Source organism: Natrix helvetica (assembly GCF_964273705.1).
Source record: "Natrix helvetica genome assembly, chromosome: 1".
In the NCBI taxonomy this organism is placed as follows: Eukaryota; Metazoa; Chordata; class Lepidosauria; order Squamata; family Natricidae; genus Natrix; species Natrix helvetica.
In genome coordinates this window covers 159,918,179-159,938,015 of record NC_138548.1, presented here as the reverse complement: position 1 = coordinate 159,938,015, position 19,837 = coordinate 159,918,179, and positions in this window count along the sequence as shown.

Below are 19,837 nucleotides of genomic sequence, written 5' to 3'. Positions count from 1 at the left end.
TTTCTACAACCAGAATCCAAATAACCAATTAAAAATGACTTTTATTTTTCTACCTCTGTAACCATTCCCTAAATCTTCCAGACTCACATTTAATGCAGGTGTGGGCAAGTTGTGACCTTGGATTGGTTCCTGTCATCTTTGAAACCATGATCACCATTCAACATCTCATCACACAATCACCAGTGCTGGTGGCAACTTTTTGATATGATGACTTCATGCTGAAACTATTGTGCCATTCAGGGTGGCATGTCGTAATCATTTGCACATCTTTAGTGTAAGAACCATAGAGCTGAATTGATACATCTTTTCTGATTTCTCCCAACAAATATCAACAGGGATACCAAAGTTACAAGATGAAGACGATTTAATCTTTAGAGATCGTTTTATAAATATAAATATTGCACAGAATATTTCCAAGGCATAATAATGAAACAATGGTTAAGTATCCTATGATTAGAGAGCCCTGGTGGCACAGTGGTTAGAAAGCAGTATTGCAGGCTAATTCTGCCGACTGCCGACTGCCAGTTTGGCATTTCGAGTCTCACCGGTTCAAGAGTGACTCAGCTGTCCATCCTTCCGAGGTCAGTAAACTGAGGACCCAGATTGTTGGGGGCAATAATGCTGAATCTGTAAACCACTTGGAGGGATCTGTAAAGCAGTGTGAAGTGGTATATAAGTCTAACTGCTATTGCTATTAAAATGATAGCATGGAGGGGGTGGAAATGATTGTTGTATATCTTGTCGGTTGCCATATAGGAAGAATTATGTAATGGTTTGCTTTCAACCACATCTTTCATAATGCCTTGTTTTAAACCAGCACCTTCCTTTCTAGCTTCCTGCACAGATAATTCCTATCAGGTTTTTCTACATGTGAAGGGAATGGTTGTTATACTCATACCACGTTTCCCCGAAAATAAGACAAGGTCTTATTTTCTTTTGACCCCCAAAATAAGTGCTTGGCCTTCTTTTTGGGGAGGTCTTATTATTTTTGAGGTGCAGGAGGGGGTGATCATGGCCACCTCATGGTTGCTGCTGTGTTGCACATCACTGGGCTTGCCACTTTTTTTGTGGTGGCCATTAGCGTGACAGAGGGGTGTGATGGCTAGGGTTGTGGGAGAGGCCAGTAGGTAAGGGCATGTGGGGTGCATGGGGCATGTTCCCCCTCCCTTTCCCCCCTCTGGCCTTGCCACCTCAAATCGTGTTGTTTGCACTGCAAGCAAACAGAAGAAATGGCAGGGACCGGCTGTGCATGCATTTAAATATTTTGGGGGAGGGCTTATTTTAGTAATTGGGCTTATTATCTGGGGAGATCTTATTTTCAGGGAAACAGGATAGTATCTTCTCTGTATAATTACAATGACATTAGAAGCCTACATTTGGGAAAGAGGAGACATATTTGAATAGGTAGACATTCTCCTTTTTTCTTTTTTTCTTTCTTTCTTTCTCTTTCTCACTCACTCACTCACTCACTCACTTTCTTTCACTTACACCTAGGCACACTGTGATACAGCAGTTACTTTCCAAAATACTAAATCAGATCCCAAAGGAGGTTGAAAGTGAGATATGAAGAAATGAAAGAGGACTTTAGAAACAAAGAGAGTTGGGTCTTTCACAAAATCTGGGAAAAAGCAAATCACACAAATTTGTGGTCTTTTTGAGCACCTGACCCAAAATTATACAACCTCGGGTCTTAAAGTTTCAAATGTCCTCAAGAAACCCTGGCTGTGGCCTCCAAAGGTATCACAAAACTATTATTTAACATAAAAAAGACATAACATTAACATAATAAAATGTGGCTATTAACATAAATGTAATAATATAATTAATATGTCTATATAATGTTAACGTGTTTATCTTGAGCCTATCTATAATTTTTTTTTTAGTGTTACTAAGTACAGAACCAGCCCTGAAATAGTTGAATTTTAGTTTGGATTTTCCCCAACCTAGTTGAGTTCAAAAGCTGAAGAGGAAATGGAACCGTTCATGAAAACTTTCCTTCCTCTTGGCATTTCTCACAAAAGAACAACTGTGTTCAACTGGAAACATTACCCAGTAAGTGCCAAAAAGATGGGCCACTGACTCTTCCAACTGAACAATGCCTTTCCTGTGTGACAGTGGATTTCCTATGGTGGAAAGACCAGCAAACTGATAGAATAAACAGTGCTATCCTGGGCCATTGGTGAGAGATACATTTCTCTCCCATTCATTTAAGTTGATGGCAATCTCCAAAGTTCTCACATGTGTTTGTGAGATTCACGTAAGCCAATACTATGTGTTTACAATGACACATCAATTTCTAGGTATTCTCTACATAAATTGCTGTTAGCAAATGAGGCCTCCTGGTCTCAGACAACTTGAATTGCTACTGGACTTCAGATTTTACACTTGAAATGAATGTTCTCATTGTGATCCAGTTTCATTGCTGGCAGTAACGTAAAGGAACTTGCCCTGTGTTTCTGTCTTCAAAACTCCAATTGTTTTTGGCATGTGCATTACATGAGACAAATAGGTACTACATTACAGCCAAGTGGATTGTAAAACCCACAGTAAAATAACAGACCACAAATCACTTTGGCTAAAACAAGGCCAGTTACTTCAGCTTTCTAGAAAGCTATTCTGTTGTAAAATAAAGGTCTAATCCAGATGTGTGCAGGAACTGGGTATGTCTAGTTTAATGAAAAGAAAGGTGACATGATAGCAGTGTTCCAATATTTAAGGGGCTGACACAAAGAAGAGGGGATTAACATATTTTTCCAAAGCACCAGAAGGCAAGATAAGACACAATGCATGGAAACTAATCAAGGAGAGAAGCAACCTAGAACTGAGGAGAAATTTCTTGACAGAACAATTACTCAGGGGAACGGCTTGTCTCCAGAAGTTGTGAATGCTCCAACACTGGAGGGTTTTAAGAAGAGGTTTGTTGTGTCTGAACCAAGCAAACACAAGGTGTCAATCAACACTAACCAGATGCCTGGATTGGCTGATTCATGTAGGCGTCACCAGGGGGAGCTAACGTTGTTCTGATTGGTTGCCGGTTTGACAGCTACCATATAAATAGCTGTCAAACCGGAGTTCTTGTTCTGTTCTTGTTACTGCATTGATAGTGTTCAAATAAAGCTGTTACTGCCACTGGATCGCCTCAGTATATTAATTTAATATAAATACATAATAAGGTTGGACAATCATTTGTATGAAATGGTATAGCGTTTCCAATTTGAGAAGGGTGTTGGACTAGAAAACCTCCAAAGTCTTTTCCAAATCTGTTATTCTTTATCCTTTGGAGTTGAAGGAATGTGTTGATGGTATAGAATAAGTCAGCAAGAGCAATATGATCAACCAATGAATGTGTTTTCCCTTGTTTCCAGAGAAAGTTGCTGGAACTGCGGAATAAATTTCACATCATTCGCCCGAAGGGTGACTCATGGGCTTCAGGAAAAGGGACTGTGCCCAATCTCCTGGAGGCAGGAAGGAGAGAAGCTTGAACTTGCATAGGGATGAGGAATCCGATGAATGTCCCAAAGAAGAAAAGACATGTGATGGGGAAGGATGACACACTGCTGAGAGAAGCAGTCAGTAGTTAGCAGTCTAGACATGATATCAAGGGATGTTGCCTTCCAGGTGTAATCTAGAATGTGGCAGAGAGGGTGACCTGACTGATCAAGCCTATTGATCATTATCCCTCTTTTCAGGGATGTTGGAACATAATGATATTGTCAGAAAGAGCCTGGAAAGTGTATCAAGAGATGAGGTAGGCAGGAAGCAGAGGAGTTAGGAGCATAAGTGGTGTTTTCTTCACCACCAAGAGCCACGGTGGCACAGTGGTTAGAATGCAGTATTTGGGGGCTAATTCTGCTGATTGCCACGCAGTTCGATCCTGATCATCTCAAGGTTGACTCAACCTTTCATCCTTCCAAGGTTGGTAAAACTAGGATCCAGATAATTGGGGGCAATATGCTAACTCTGTAAACCCCTTAGAGAGGGCTGTAAAAGCACTATGAAGTGGTATATAAGTCTAAGCGCTATTGCTATTTCTTCCGTACTTGCAGCTAAAATTTAAGGTCTGAGGAAGGAAAGGGGGATTCTGGAGGCGAACCTCTGATTTGAGGTAAGATATCATGAAAAAAACATAACCTTTCAGATTACTGGACCATGATCTACATCATTTAAAGGACAGGTGTCTGGTGAGAGATGAGCTGCACTAAAGTATTTGGGAAAGCATCTTGTTCAGGACACCCGGCAAGCTTTAAACTAAATATGGAGGGGCAGAGACACCAATGTTCAGAACCATACTCACATCATATGTCTAAAGGCAGTAAAACTTGCAACAAAGAAAGAAGTAGGAAGAAGGAAGAAGAAGAGCTCAGGAATATACAGGAGATGAATCAGCAAGACCTAAAAACAGACAATGCTAAAGAGCGCAGATCCCTGTACACTACCGCACAGAATATGGGGAATAAACAGGGAGAACCAATACTGAAACTTGATGAGATGAATGCATCTACAGTAGATTTCAATAATGCATTTGGAAGACTTAGGAGGTCTCCAAAGCAGAGGTGGTATTCAGCAGGTTCTGACCACTTCTGGAGAACCGATAGCAGAAATGTTGAGTAGTTTGGAGAACCGGTAAATACCACCACTGACTGGCCCCGCCCCCATCTATTCTCTGCCTCCCGAGTCCCAGCTGATCGGGAGGGAATGGAGATTTTGCAGTATCCTTCCCCTGCCACGCCCACAGAACCGGTAGTAAAAAAATTTGAATCCCACCACTGCTCCAAAGTCTCTTCTGATTATATGACTTTATGATTCATTCCTTTCTACCCTCCTGTGAAGGATGATCTGAATACTTGTTTGTGAAAGTCTTCTTCACATTGTCGCAGGAACCAATAAATGATGACTTAAGCAGCTCCTATATTCTAGAGTTAAACCAACTGAAGGTATCAAGGAAACACTGATTTAGCAAACTGAAACTGATGTAGGAGAAGAAAGGAGGAACTCCAGCTTATTGGTGTGTTGGTGAGTCAGCGTTATGGTAGGATCAATGGATTTACATCCAAATAAGCATGAATCATCGGCAGCTTGTGCATGAACAGCTGAACAAATAACTGGTTAGAAAGGCTGCACTGTACGTTTGGGTTTTTTTTTTTGTTATTAAATCACCTTTGATTAAAAGTCACAAACAGGTAGAATAAAACTTTAGTTAATATAGAGTAGTGATGGCAAACCTTTTTGGCAACAAGTGCACAAACTGGAATACCCTTGTGCATGTGCACACCAGAGTGCCAGAAAACCCAGGCCCAGTTGGTTGGTGCACATGCCCACATGTCTTTGGATTTCTGGTGCCCACATGCGTGCTGACCAGATGGTCTTTGCACGTGATGGAGCGCCGGCTGGTTTTGGGGTTTCCAGCACTCCAGCACGAGAAGACCAGCTGAACCATGCGCGCACCAGAAACCATTAGAGCAGCTGGCAATGGCGCATGTACCCACAGAGAGGGCTCTGTGTGCCACTCTGGTATGTGTGCCATAGGTTTGCCATCACGGATATAGACCTTTGAATGAGAGGTGCATAAAAGTACATAAAATAAACAGCATGGAGAAAATTGATGGTACTAGAACCTGGTATCATTTTATGAAGCTGAAAGCAGGACAGTTCCAGTTTAATAAAAGGAAGTATTCCCTGGTGGTTGGAGTAGGTTCAAGGGGACAGTCCACCATGAAAACTGATTTGGATCAGTGGTGAAATTCAAAAGTTTACTATTGGTTCTATGGACTTGGTGGGCGTGGCAGGGGAAGGATACTGCAAAATCTCCATTCCCTCCCCACTCTGGGGTCAGCCAGAGATGGTATTTGCTGGTTCTCCAAACTACTCAAAATGTCCACTACTGGTTCTCCAGAACCAGTCAGAACCTGCTGAATTTCACCCCTGATTTGGATGCTTTGGGCCACTCTTTTTCAACCCAACCTATCTCAACGTTATTGTGGGGAAGGATGTAAACATGACAAATAAACGATGAAATTTACACCAACTCTTGTATGGAACATTACCAATATAGCTTTAAAAAGATTAAACACATCCCTGAGATTCAGTGGCTAGGTTGAAAGTGGTAAGTTGAGGTTGTCCTCCATTTACAACCGTTCATTTAAAGATCATTTTGAAGTCATAATAGCACTGAGAAAAGGGGCATGACTATTTTTCACACTTACCACTTTTGCAGCATCTGGATGGTCACGTGAGCAAAATTTGGACACTTGGCAACTGGCATGTATTTATGATGGTTGCATGTCCCGGGGTCATGCAATCACCTTTGTAATCTTTTGACAAGCAAAGACAACAGGGGAGCCAGATTCACTTAACACCTGTGTGTTACCAACTTTAACAGCTGCAGAGATTCACTTAACAACTGTGGCATAAACATTTGTAAAATGGGGCAAAACTCATTGAACAAATACCTTGCTTTCCGACAGAAATTTTGGGCTTGTAGGTTGAGGACTAGCTGTATAATAGGGGTGAAATTCAGCAGGTTCTGACAGGTTCTAGAGAACCGGTAGTGGAAATTTTGAGTAGTTCAGAGAACCGGCAAAAGCCACCTCTGGCTGGTCCCAGAGTGGGGTGAGAATAGGGATTTTGTGATATCCTTCCCCTGCCACGCCCACCACACCCACCATGCCACACCCACAGAACCGGTAGTAAAAAAAAAATTAATTTCACCACTGCTGTATAACCAGCAAAATTAATTGCTTGGGAAGATAAGAAAGAGCTGGCAATTCAGCTAATATTCAGCTTCTGAGTTTTATAGAAGTACTCGATGCAAAGAATCAAATATTGAAGTGAATGAGGCTGATCCAGGAGGAATATTTAATATTTAATTTAATATTTCCTACTTCGGGAAGAGCACTTAAGCAGAGACTTAATAGCAGCTGTATTCAAAGACTTAAGGGAATTCTTTCTATTTAGGATTCATTCAGAAGGAAATGAACACACGTATAAGAATGTGAGCTTAGATTATTGTCCCAAACAGTGCGGGGTACATCCTGTTTGAGCTGGAAATTCCATCTCTTCACCCAGCTCCACATATTTTATAAATGAGTAAAGAAACAGATTTTATATTTCAGTTCTATGCTCTGACCTAAGAGCGAGTCCCCTTAGAATCTCTGGAATTTAGATTCAAATAGACCAGTGTAAGACTGCATTATAAATAACTCGTTATCAGATACTTAAAACAATAAAGGGAACTATAAATTTCACCATCATTTATTTACAAGGGGGCCGGAATTAATTTCAGCGGTCGTTATTATTCCAAAGGATTTTTTTTTTAAAGCCGCTGCTGAATTATAATAATGCCTCACCCACTTAAACAAATGGGCAAACAAAATATGATTTCTGGAGCAGGAATTCTTTTCTAGAATCGGCAAGACTAAAGCTCAAATTATGCTGACGGCAGAGAATGGTGCTTGGTTGGTTGGTGGCAGAAATGAAGGAAGACAGCTGTTGGTCTCCTCTATGGTCCGAAGCTGTGTCCAGCTGTTTTGAAGATCAGCAAGTGTCAGCAGCTCATGTCACTATTGCATTTTACATTATGAGCAGAGGTGGGTTGCTGCCGGTTTGAATCGGTTTGCGCGACCCATTAGTTCCGACCACCCGCCCCAACGCTATCCCGTCCTAATATATCTCACTCTCTGGCTCACTCTCCCCCACCTATGCAGCCCAGCTGATTTCCATGCCTCACTGGCTCTACTCACTGCAGCTGCCTGAAAAGGTGTGCTGGAAGCTGCGCGTAAGAAATCGCACAAGCGAGGGAGGCACGCTCACATTTTCGGTTCTGCACTGGGTGAAGCGGTTGTTAAATTATGTAAAGCCCATCTCTGATTATAAGCTGCCCGCGTTCTATGTTTTTTTTCTCCTATTGCACTATTGCATTTTATACTACAGGCTACCTGCATACTCCCTATTTCATCTCCTATTGATTCCAATAAGAAACCTTCCTCATTTACTTACTATCGAACTGGATTCCTCATTTGGAAATAGGAAATTGTATCTCTTCCCTTGTTTTTCCATACTCAAAATCAAAATCTTTGAATCTTGGATACTTGGGTCTGATATTTGGCAATCTCACTTCATGGGGTTTCCCTCCTCCTATTGTAACATATGTGGTTCTTCAGTCATTCTAATTGCTGCTTGCTTATTTTAAAAAGTTTGAGAAAAAGATAAATGCTTGCAAATTTTGATGGGGAGTGCCAGGGAAGTATCGAATGAAGTATCTAAGGAATTAATTCAGATCTCTTGCAAACTTGGTCTTCCCTAATTTAACTTATAGTGCAACTCTGGGAATCATGCAGTAGCTAACAATACTTTAGCTTGTGTTTTATGCAGACTTGAGAAAAATGTGTTGTGCAGTCTATTGGTCCTGTAAGCACATCCAAGCCATAAGTGAGGTTAGTGTGTTCGAAAGATTGTGCCTTATATGAAATAATTTGATAATTACAGTCCAACTGCATTTCCTTAAAACTCAGTGCCAAACTGCCACAATCTTCACTTTTATAAAAATAAACTCTTGAGCCAAGATCGACTCCTTATCAGAGGTAGTATTCAGCTGGTCTGAAACGGTTCGAGTGAACCAGCAGTGGAGATGGGCCTGCCTACCTACCCCAGCTCTATGCCCTTCTATTTAGCCATGTTTTTGAGGCCGGGCATGTCAGGGGAAAAACACCCTGTTAGAGATCGATGAACCGTGGCTGATTCCCTTCAGCATATCTTTTGAGATATTGAGAAAAGAAATAAGTCTTTTAAAAATATTCTAATTAATAAACAAACTTTAATAATAAAATAATAAAAGTAGATGAAACAGAAATAACTAATTGGTTACATTTTGATAATGAAAGCTACGTTTGCCAAAGTTGGCTGCCGAACAAAGAAAGAGAGGAATTTTTTGGAATGTGTAACGCGTGCGCAATAAATCACTTTCAGATAAGAACTTTTTTTTTGTTTTATGACCTGCGCAATAAAGCTTTCTTAGTTTAACTCTTGAGTGTCAATTCAGGCAGTTCAGGCCTAGCAAACTTTTTAACATCGTGACACCCCTTCTTTTGCTAGTCTGGGCTGACGTCATCAAATCATCAATTAAGGCACATCTTCTTTCGCAGATACTCGTGTTGATTTGCAGCAAGTGGTTTGTTAAGCATGTCTGCGATCTGATCATGTGTAGAAACATATTGCAATTTAACAAAACCTTGCTTAACTAATTGCTTTGTGTTTTGATAACGAATGTCAATGTGTCTGGACCTAGAACCTGTAAAATGTGACTCAGAAATATAAACAACAGATACATTATCTTCCATCACAGTGATTGGTCGAATCGGACGTGTCCAGATATCTGTGATCAAAGCATCAAACCACGTTAGAGAATTACAAGCATCTGAAACACAAGCATATTCAGCTTCAGTAGATGAACATGAAACAAAACTCTGTTTTCTCACTTGCCAGTAAACAGGACAACCATTTAGGAACATCATGTAACCAGAAGTGCTTTTGCGTGACTTCTTGTCGCTCGCCCAGTCGGCGTCGGCAAAACAAATCAGCTTTGGTTGATCAGTGTGTGTTGGTTCTAGCAATAACTTCATATGTTTAGTGTGTTTCAGGTATTTCAACAACTTCTTAATGCATGACCAATGAAATTGTGTTGCCTTACCTACGTGTCGTGATAAAAGATTAACACTAAGTGCGATGTCAGGTCTGGTCCAACTACTAATGTATAATAGTGAACCAATGACTGAACGATAGAGTGTTTGATCCTCGAACTCAGGACTTGGTTCATGTGTTAAGTTGTGAAAATCTGTTTGCATGGGTGTCTTTGTTGTGCTAGCATCTTTCATGTTGCAATGATGTAGAATGTGGTCAATTTTCTCCTCTTGTGAAAGACTAAACCCCTTCTGTGTCTTTTCAATTTGAACACCTAAATAAGTGCTAATGTGTCCTAAAGATTTTAGTGTGAAGTATCTCTGCAAACTTTTAGCAAAAATCTCACTCATTTTCTTATTTGGACCAATATAAACAATATCATCAACATAAACAAGAATTATCTCATATGCATTGTTAGATCTTTTTGTGAACACGCATTCATCAGTTTCGGACTTAATAAAGCCCATTGAATTTAGTTTGTCAGTAAGACATAAATACCACATTAAACCTGACTGTTTCAGACCATAAAGACTTTTGTTCAGGAACCAGGTATCCCCTTCTTGCTTTCGGAATCCTGGAGGGCTTCTCACGTAGATCTCTTCATCTAGGTCTGCATGTAGATAAGCTGTGTCCACATCAAATTGGAAAACTTCTAAACCAAGAATAGTTGCAGTGGTTAAAGCAATTTTTACACTTTCAGTTCTGACTGTTGGTGAGTAAGTGTTTGTGTAGTCCTCAGGATAACGTTGAGCGAAACCCTGAGCTACAAGTCTGGCTTTGTATAAAGACTCACCATTTGGTTTCTTCTTGATTCTGTAGACCCATCGGGTGCCAATGACTTTCTTGTTTGCTGGAGGTTTTGCAGGTGTGAATACATTAAGTTTCTTTAAACTGTCCATTTCATCCTGCATTGCATCATACCATTTGTCTTGTTCTGAATCAGGAAGCTGTTTGATTTGTGTGAATGTCTCTGGAGGAAGAGTAACGTTGCAAATCAAAGGTAATGGTGATTTTGTCAGTTGCCATGAATAACGTTGTGGAGGGATTCCTTTTGTGGCCCTCTTGGAGCGTCTAGGAACAACAGACCAGTCTTCTTCTTCATCATCATCATCATCCTCGTCCTCACGTTCGTCGCTAGCATCAGCATCCGCGGCTTGAGAAGACGGAACATCAGGTTGTGAAGAACTGGTAGAAGGAATATCTGCCTGCGAATTATCATCAGGCTGCGTGGCATCTGGAACACCATCTCTAGGAAAATAAACTTCAGGATCATTGGAATGAATCCTGGACCAGTCAATGTCTTCCTCAAAATTAGCAGATTGTGAAATGACAATCACATGTTTAGTATCAATGAATTTGTACCATTTTGAATTATCATCAATACCCATAAATCTTAGTCTCTTTGGTCCTTGAGTTATAGGAGTGTTCACCATAGCATATGAACCAAAAATATGGAGGTTCTTGAGATTAGGCTTGTAGCCATACAGCATGTAGAAAGGAGTTTGATTGATTACACTGCTCCAAGTACGGTTGACAATGTAATTTGCATATTTGATTGCTTCACCCCAGTATGCGTTACTGAGATTGGCATCTTCTAGAAGACAACGCATCATGGTTTGTAGAACCCCTTGTCTTCTTTCTACGACTCCGTTATGAGCCGGTGTATATGGAGCAGATGTCTGATGAAGAATTCCATTCTTACGCATCCAGTCCTGGAAACGCTGAGACATGAATTCTGCACCACGGTCACTCTGGATTCTGGCGATGCGAACTTGGTATTGTGTAGAAACAAACGCTGCAAAGTCTTTAAAGATCTGAAAGGTCTCAGATTTCTCTCTCATAGGATATACAAATCCATATCTAGAATGATTATCTACAATTGTTAAAAAATACTTTCTGCCACCAAGTGTTGGTGGGAAAGGACCCACTATGTCAGTGTGTACCAAATCAAAAATGCGTGTTGACCGGCGTGTAGCGTGTTTGGGAATTGCAGCCGCCTTGGATTTAGCCTTTTTGCAAACCGCACAATCCAAAAACACCTTACACCCCTTTAGATCCAAACCTTTTGCGAACTCCGGCATCTTTCTAAGAACACGGAAACTGGCATGCCCCAATCTTCTGTGCCACTTGTGAATACACCTGGAATGCAAAGGTTTACCAGTTAGTGAATTCTCAACATTAACAGTTTCATGAGGACCCTCAGGCTTGCTTTGAGCAATCTGTTTCTGTTTTCTTTGTTTGTTGGCTTTAGGAGCCTTTGGCACAGTAACGCTTTCTCTCTCTGGGACAACTCTCTCTGGGTTTGCGTTGTGCCTTTTTGGAGTTTGCATACTTGCCTGTGCTTGCCCTTTAGGCTTTGGCTTTAAGTAATAAACACCACCAATCAGCATGGTTTCAGCAACAATATCACCATCTTTAACTAAGTAACTTGCTTTTTCGAGGTGGTGAACCTGGAACTTTAACTCTCTAGACAAGTGACTTTGACTAAGCAAATTACTGGTTGCTGAAGGTATGTAATAAACATCAGGGATGTGTGTATCGAGCTCTTCAATGTAAACAGTTCCTTTTCCCATAACCTTGCAAGTGTGGTTGGTGAAGGAATACAGTTCTCGATACTCGGGCTCTGGTTCGCCCATCTCTGTGAAAAGTTCCCTTCTGTGGGTAACGTGCACAGCTGCTCCACTGTCTAAAGTCCACAAAAGACGTCTGTCGAACTTTGGATCAGGTTGTGGAACGTTGGTTATGGCCAGTGTTGCAAGCGGAGCTTGTGAATCACGCCTTGGACCACGACGACCTTGTCTTCCGCCTCTACCTCTGCCTCTGGAATCTGTTCCTCTGGGCTGGTACGTGGCGGGAGCTGGAACTCGTTGGGGACAATCCCGGGTGTCATGTCCCACACGGTTGCAGGTGTAGCATTTTGGCATCCTTGGAGCGTAGCCTCTTCCTCGGAAGGGACGTCTGGCTGGAGCCTTTGGTGCTGGAGGCCGTTGCAGATGTGGGGTAGCTAACCTGATAGCTTCGTCTTCCACTAAAAGTCTGCAAACGTGGTTAACTGTGCGTTGAGCAATAGGCACGTAGTTAATCTTTGCAACAGCATCTTTCCATTCATAATTCAATGAGTTAATGATGATGCTAATCATTTGGATATCATCGATTACATGGCCATTTTGTCTCAATTCACTTCTCATTCTTTTCAGTTTGGTCAAATGTCCACCAATTCGTTCACCAGGTTTCAACTTCGAACCATGGAACTCAGACATGAGCAAACATGAGGATTCAATTGAAACGGGCCTGTAGCAATCTTCCAAAATAGCCCATATTTCTTGGGCAGTTGCATCAGGTGGAAAGATACCTTGGATCTCAATTTCCATTGACATGAGTAAAGTCGTGATTGCTCTGTTTTCAAGGTTTCTTATTGCAGGCGTCCACGGTGGAGGAGGAGGATTAAAAATCATGGAATGTGTGCCTTCTCTTCGAAGCAAGAGCGCAATTTCACTGACCCAGGCTTTATAATTCTCTCCTGACTCCTTTAATTTGGACTCACCAGTCAAGGGGGTGACTGTGAATACCTGCTGAGGAACAATTTGTTGCTCTGGTTGCAAATCTGGTTGTTGAACCAGGGGATGCTGGGGTTGCATCATTGGCCTTTGCGTGGCAACATCAAATTGGCTTCCTCGAATTCGCCTTTGGCTTTGCCTTATTCCATCTAGGGAGGATTCAACACCGCCAGGAGGTGTTGAAGACTTAACCTCTGGAGACAAAGTTTTGGCTTCTAAAGGACTCATAGACATATCTCTGAAAATCTGGTCCAATTGCTTAATCTTTTGCTGTAATAATTTTTCTCCGCCAGCAGATGGCAGTGCAGCTTCACTTTTTGGCTGCCTCTCCTTTCTATACGTATGCTGAAGTTCAATGGGCTCAAAGGGACCACGTGACCTCGGTGACGTGTACATGTCTCTTTGTTCTAATTGACCAATGAACTCTGTGGGGTGTGTCTTAGGCTGTTGTTTTGAAGAAGACAAGATGGCGTCCTCAGACATTTTGGGAGTGGGGGAGCTTCTTCTACTTCGCCTTATCTCTTCAAAACACACTCTCGCCTCCCTAGCATATTTTTCAAACAGTTCTATTTGATATAGATAGCTTTGCATTTCTTGCTCATCTGGGGAGATGTCATAAACTTTGCTTTCTGCGTGGGAGGATTTTAACTCTGCCGGCAGTTGCCATTCATCAATCGTTTGATAATCTGCGAGGGTCTGGGAATGGAGTGGCTCTGGCAGAGTGGGAAGTTTTGGCTTGGCCCCCAAAAATTCATAATCTCCTGGAGATATTTTAGAAGGAGGAACCACTGACCTCGTTTCGTGGATGTCGCGTCCTGTAGCTCCTTCTCCCATATTTGGCTCGGCACTTGAAGGAATTTGTTGTTCCTGAAGCACGTTTTGATCTTGCTTCTCTGTGTCCGAGGGAGCCTCCTTGTCAGAGGAAGCTGATCCTTCTGTGCTCGCCCCATCTTTCTTTTTCTTTTTTTTCTTTTTCTCCGACATTGCTAATTAGGCTTAGTCGGTTATCTTTAGATAGCATGAAGGGAAAATACAGCCATAAATTGTAGCCATCTCAGCTGGTATCATCAAAAGCCAAAACTCTGCTACCAAGTTGTCAGCCAAACCTCTGCTACCAAGTTGTCAGGGGAAAAACACCCTGTTAGAGATCGATGAACCGTGGCTGATTCCCTTCAGCATATCTTTTGAGATATTGAGAAAAGAAATAAGTCTTTTAAAAATATTCTAATTAATAAACAAACTTTAATAATAAAATAATAAAAGTAGATGAAACAGAAATAACTAATTGGTTACATTTTGATAATGAAAGCTACGTTTGCCAAAGTTGGCTGCCGAACAAAGAAAGAGAGGAATTTTTTGGAATGTGTAACGCGTGCGCAATAAATCACTTTCAGATAAGAACTTTTTTTTTGTTTTATGACCTGCGCAATAAAGCTTTCTTAGTTTAACTCTTGAGTGTCAATTCAGGCAGTTCAGGCCTAGCAAACTTTTTAACATCGTGACAGGGCACATGCACGGAAGTCATGTGCATGAGTAAAGCAGTGGTGGGTTACGACCGGTACACCCCAGTACGGGCATACCGATGCCTGCCGGGAGCACTGGGTACCGTTCTGGTACGGTGCTCCGGAGGGCCTGCCCGCTATCCTTACCTGTATTTGAGCTCTTCGGGACTTCCGCACATGCGCACGGAGCGTATGGCACCTGTGCAATGCTCCGCCGAGCAGCTGGAGCGTCATGGAGGCGTCACGGAGCATCACAGGCGGTAAGTATGCATGCGCATGCTGCGGACATTCATGTGGTGGACGCTGGGCCCTGTTGCACTGTACCAGTTGCAACGGGATCCGGAACCCACCACCAGAGCAAAGCGTATGCGCGAAAGGCCGGGCACATGTGCAGACCGTGAACATGGAACGAACTTGTGGTAAAAGTAAGTGAAACCCACCCCTGCTCCTTATTCTGGCATCTTCTATTCAGCAGTAAAAACATGGTTTGCCATTGTCTTCTTTCGACTTCCTAGTGTAGTTTGCGACCTCAGGATTTTCTGGTAGTCTCCAGTGTCAGTACAAACCTGGCTTAACCTGCTTATCTTTTTCAAAACAAGAAAAGTAAGCTAGTAGCTGCAAAATTATCCTTTCAAACATCAGGTAGCCTGCTAATGAATACAGGTAATCCTTGACTTCCAACAGTTCATTTAGTGATGATTCAAAGTTGCAATGGCACTGGAAAAAAGTGACTTATGGTTGTTTTTCACACTTACGACCCTTGCAGCCTCCCCATGGTCCCATGATCAACATTCGGAATCTTGGCAATGGTTTTCATATTGATGACCGTTGCTGTGTCCCAGGGTCATGTGATCAGTTTTTGTGACCTTCCGACAAGCAAAGTCAAGGGGAAGGCAGATTCACTTAACAGCCATGTTATTAATTTTACAACTGCAGCGATTCATTTAACAATTGTGGCCAAAAAAAAAGATCGTAAAATGGGGCCAAACTCACTTAGCAAATGTTTCACTTAACAAAATAAATTTTGGCTCAATTGTGGTCGAGAACTACGTGTATAGAACTCTCAAAGGACATGGTTTAAGAGACAAAGTAAAGGATAAATATATTAGTAACAAAACAGATTACTGATAGAAATAAAATCATTATACAATACCATACAATAGCAGAGTTGGAAGGGACCTTGGAGGTCTTCTAGTCCAACCCCCTGCCTAGGCAGGAAACCCTATACCGTTTCAGACAAATGGCTATCCAGCATCTTCTTAAAGACTTCCAGTGTTGGGGCATTCACAACTTCTGGGGACAAGCTGTTCCACTGATTAATTGTTCTAACTGTCAGGAAGTTTCTCCTCAGTTCTAAGTTGCTTCTCTCCTTGATTAGTTTCCACCCATTGCTTCTTGTTCTACCCTCAGGTGCCATGGAAAATAGTTTGACTCCCTCTTCTTTGTGGCAACCCCTGAGATATTGGAACACTGCTATCATGTCTCCCCTAGTCCTTATTTCTATTAAACTAGACACACCCAGTTCCTGCAACCTTTCTTCATATGTTTTAGTCTCCAGTCCCCTAATCATCTTTGTTGCTCTTCTCTGCACTCTTTCTAGAGTCTCCACATCTTTTCTACATTGTGGTGACCAAAGTGTGTTCTTACCAAGGCATTATAAAGTGGTATTAACACTTCACGTGCTCTTGATTCTATCCCTCTGTTGATGCAGCCTAGGACTGTGTTGGCTTTTTTGGCAGCTGCTGCACACTGCTGGCTCATATTTAAATGGTTGTCCACTAGGACTCCAAGATCCCTCTCACAGTTACTACTATTGAGCAAGGTACCACCTATACTGTACCTGTGCATTCCGTTTTCATATACTTGCCCAATAATGATTAAGCAACTATTTATGGTGAGAAAGATTAGATACCCATTTCGTGGAAAAACATGATGTAACTTATTTGTATTGACTTGAGATATCCTATAAACCCAACTGTTAAGATTTATAAACAGTGATTTATGTCTCAGCATGTTGCACGAAGCCGAAGAGTGGTGCGGTGGCCTAGAGGTGGCGCTCTTGCCTCACAATCAAGAGGCTGTGAGTTCGATCCTAGGTAGAGGCAGATATATCTGTCTCTGGGCACACTGGGAATATATCTGCTGAAAGAAACTTCACATTGGTGAAAGGAAGGGCAGACTCCATCCCACAAGGGATTATGGGGTCATTAAAAGAGGATGGGCTCTTTTTAAAGGTGGCTCAGTGGCTAAGACGCTGAGTTTGTTGATCATAAAGCCAGCACAGGAAATCTTCTCTGCAGGGTTTTTCCTTGCTGCATCTGAGGGCTATGTTTTGGAATAACCACAGTTAGTCGGATTTGTGCAACATCCTCCTCCTTTTATAAAGGTAATGGTAAAAGTTCCCCTTACACATATGTGCTAGTCGTTCCCGACTCTGGGGGGGGGGGGTGCTCATCTCTGTTTCAAAGCCCAAGAGCCAGTACTGTCCAAAGACGTTCTCCGTGGTCATGTGGCCGGCATGACTAAATGCTGTAGGCGCATGGAGCACTGTTACCTTCCCACCAAAGGGGGTTCCTATTTTTCTACTTGCATTTTTACATGCTTTCGAACTGCTAGGTTGGCAGAAGCTGGGACAAGTAACGGGAGCTCACTCCATTGTATGGTGCTAGGGATTCGAACTGCCAAACTGCTGACCTTTCTGATCGACAAGCTCAGCGTCTTAGCCACTGAGCCACCACGTCCCTTTTTCAGTGCGGCTTGCTCCCTACTAAATGGGTTTACATTCACAAGTTTAGAGATTAAATGTTAATTTGAACTTCCACGCACTCGGTGTGTGCTTCCCCCCCCCCAAAAAAAAGCTGGATCATTGTATGCCAGCAATACAGCTAACCATCCCAAGGGTGAGGCAATAGTTTTGCCACTGTTCTCTCTTAAAAGGCCCTCAGATGCAGCCACGAAAAACCCTGCACAGAAGGTTGCCTGTGTTGGCTAAAGAGACAGTTGGGGCATTCATTAGCCTGAAGCACCACAGTGGTTTTTGAGGGGGGGGGAGCAAAAAAACACACACCAAAAAAACCCTTTCACTCTCTTTTTTTTAACAACTCTCGATTTTGTAACGTGAGTTTTCCACTTCGCTGCTCACTTTGGTCAGCTCTGTGCACTGGCCAAGTGAAAAAGCCTGAAGTTCTCAGTGCTGGATGGTTCTTCTTTTTCGGATCCCAAACAGAAAATCCTTTGGCGTTGTCAAGCGGAGTGATGTCATTGGGTAAGTGCCTTGTTTTGATCTTTTTTTTTTCTTAATTTGCATAGCACAAGAGTCAATTTTCAATTATTATTATTTGGCCCCAAAGTGATTCTCACATATCTGGATTTGCTCATGTTTTTCATTTACCTCTTGCTTTAACGATTGCCTGAGTAATCTGTGGAAATTGTAAAATTTCCTTATCTGATCATCATCTGTCACCCGAAACTGCTTTTAACGTTTTGGAGAAATCTAAGCATTTAACTTCTGGTCAGGGCAAAAGGGGAACAAATTCCCACATACAAACCCTACTCTGAAAGCTTCTTTTGGCTTCTTTCAGTCTGCCCTTCTGTTTACTTTTAACTCCTAACAGGGCACTTGGGAATACTGCTGCTGTCTTTTGCTTAGGAAAATTTTCTATATAGCAAAAGGATACAGAGGGGGAAAATGCCACAGTATGTAGGTTTTTGCATCAATTTGAACATATAGGGAATTCATTAGGGAATATATGTATATGTAACCTTGTGTTGTTGTGTGTGTGTGTGTACTGTAGACACATAGGCACACAGATACATAAACATGTCCATGTGTTCTTGCTGCCACTTCTTCTATCCTGTTTGGTTTCAAACATAAATAGGAAGCACTGATGCATGAAAACGAAAGTTACAATTGGTCATAAAAAAAAAAGAAAGAAAGTAAGGAAAATTATAGCCCATTGTGGAAGCTGTTAGAGAAATATCATTGCAAAGATTCTTATTTAGATCTTTCATTGAACTTGTTATGGCTGAGTCTTCCTCAGGCAGGTAGGATTATAATTCTTATCATCCCCGTCAAGCAAGCAAACAATCACCTATTTAGAGTGGGAAGTAGAATGAATTTAATATTCTCTCATTCATTCATTCATTCACTCACTCACTCACTCTATTTCTATTATTTCTATTTTTATTTCTATTACCACCCAACTCAACCAAGTGAGCAGCTTACAATTCTAAAATTATAAAACAATTAAAAGAGTTAAACACAATACAATAGTAAAAACATCAAAAAATAAATATTTTTCCTGTGCATCTTTAGACTGAATCCATCCAGGTTTATTCCTGCAAATATCATCCTAGATCTTAGGATAAACTTATGGTCTACCTCATACTTAATTTCCATCTGCAGTGAAATTTAACACTTAATATCTGTTGATACAAAAGGGAATCTGAATGCAATACCTGGAGACAGCAGAATAGAAGAGAAAGAACTGGAGATATTTAATAAAATATAAATAGCTGCAATAGAAATAAAGCAATTGTGATAAAAGGAAGCAAAAATAGTACCAATAGCAATAAGGCATCTTGGATGCAATCCCAAAATATCTGGAACGCCATCGGAATAACAATTGCAAAAGGCAGCTTTACTTGGAAGAGCTTACATCCGTTGGCGATGCCTTTAATATCATTAAATACCAACATCTGCATATCTCAGGTCCTTGGGAAAGTCTCGATAGGGAGACAAAAATGCCAAATCCAGTCTAAACGTCTGGCTGGCTATCTAACCAACCGTAACAATGGTAAACAGTATGATCCTCAACTATAATGATCTTCAGAAAGGCTTACTGTAATTGGTTTGTTTTAAAAGGCATCATTGCAGATCATATGGAACAAAGTAAAAAGACAGGCGGACTTCCTTGCTCATTACACACCGGTTCACCCAAAACCATAATTCTTCCTGACAGACTGGGATATAACTTCAGCCACAATGAGCTGAAGCTTACAAGCTCACTACAATTAGAAAAATTAAAATATAGCAGAGAAAATGCAAATGGTCAGCAAACTACACATCAAATCTTTTAAAAATCTTATTGATATGTAACGTTT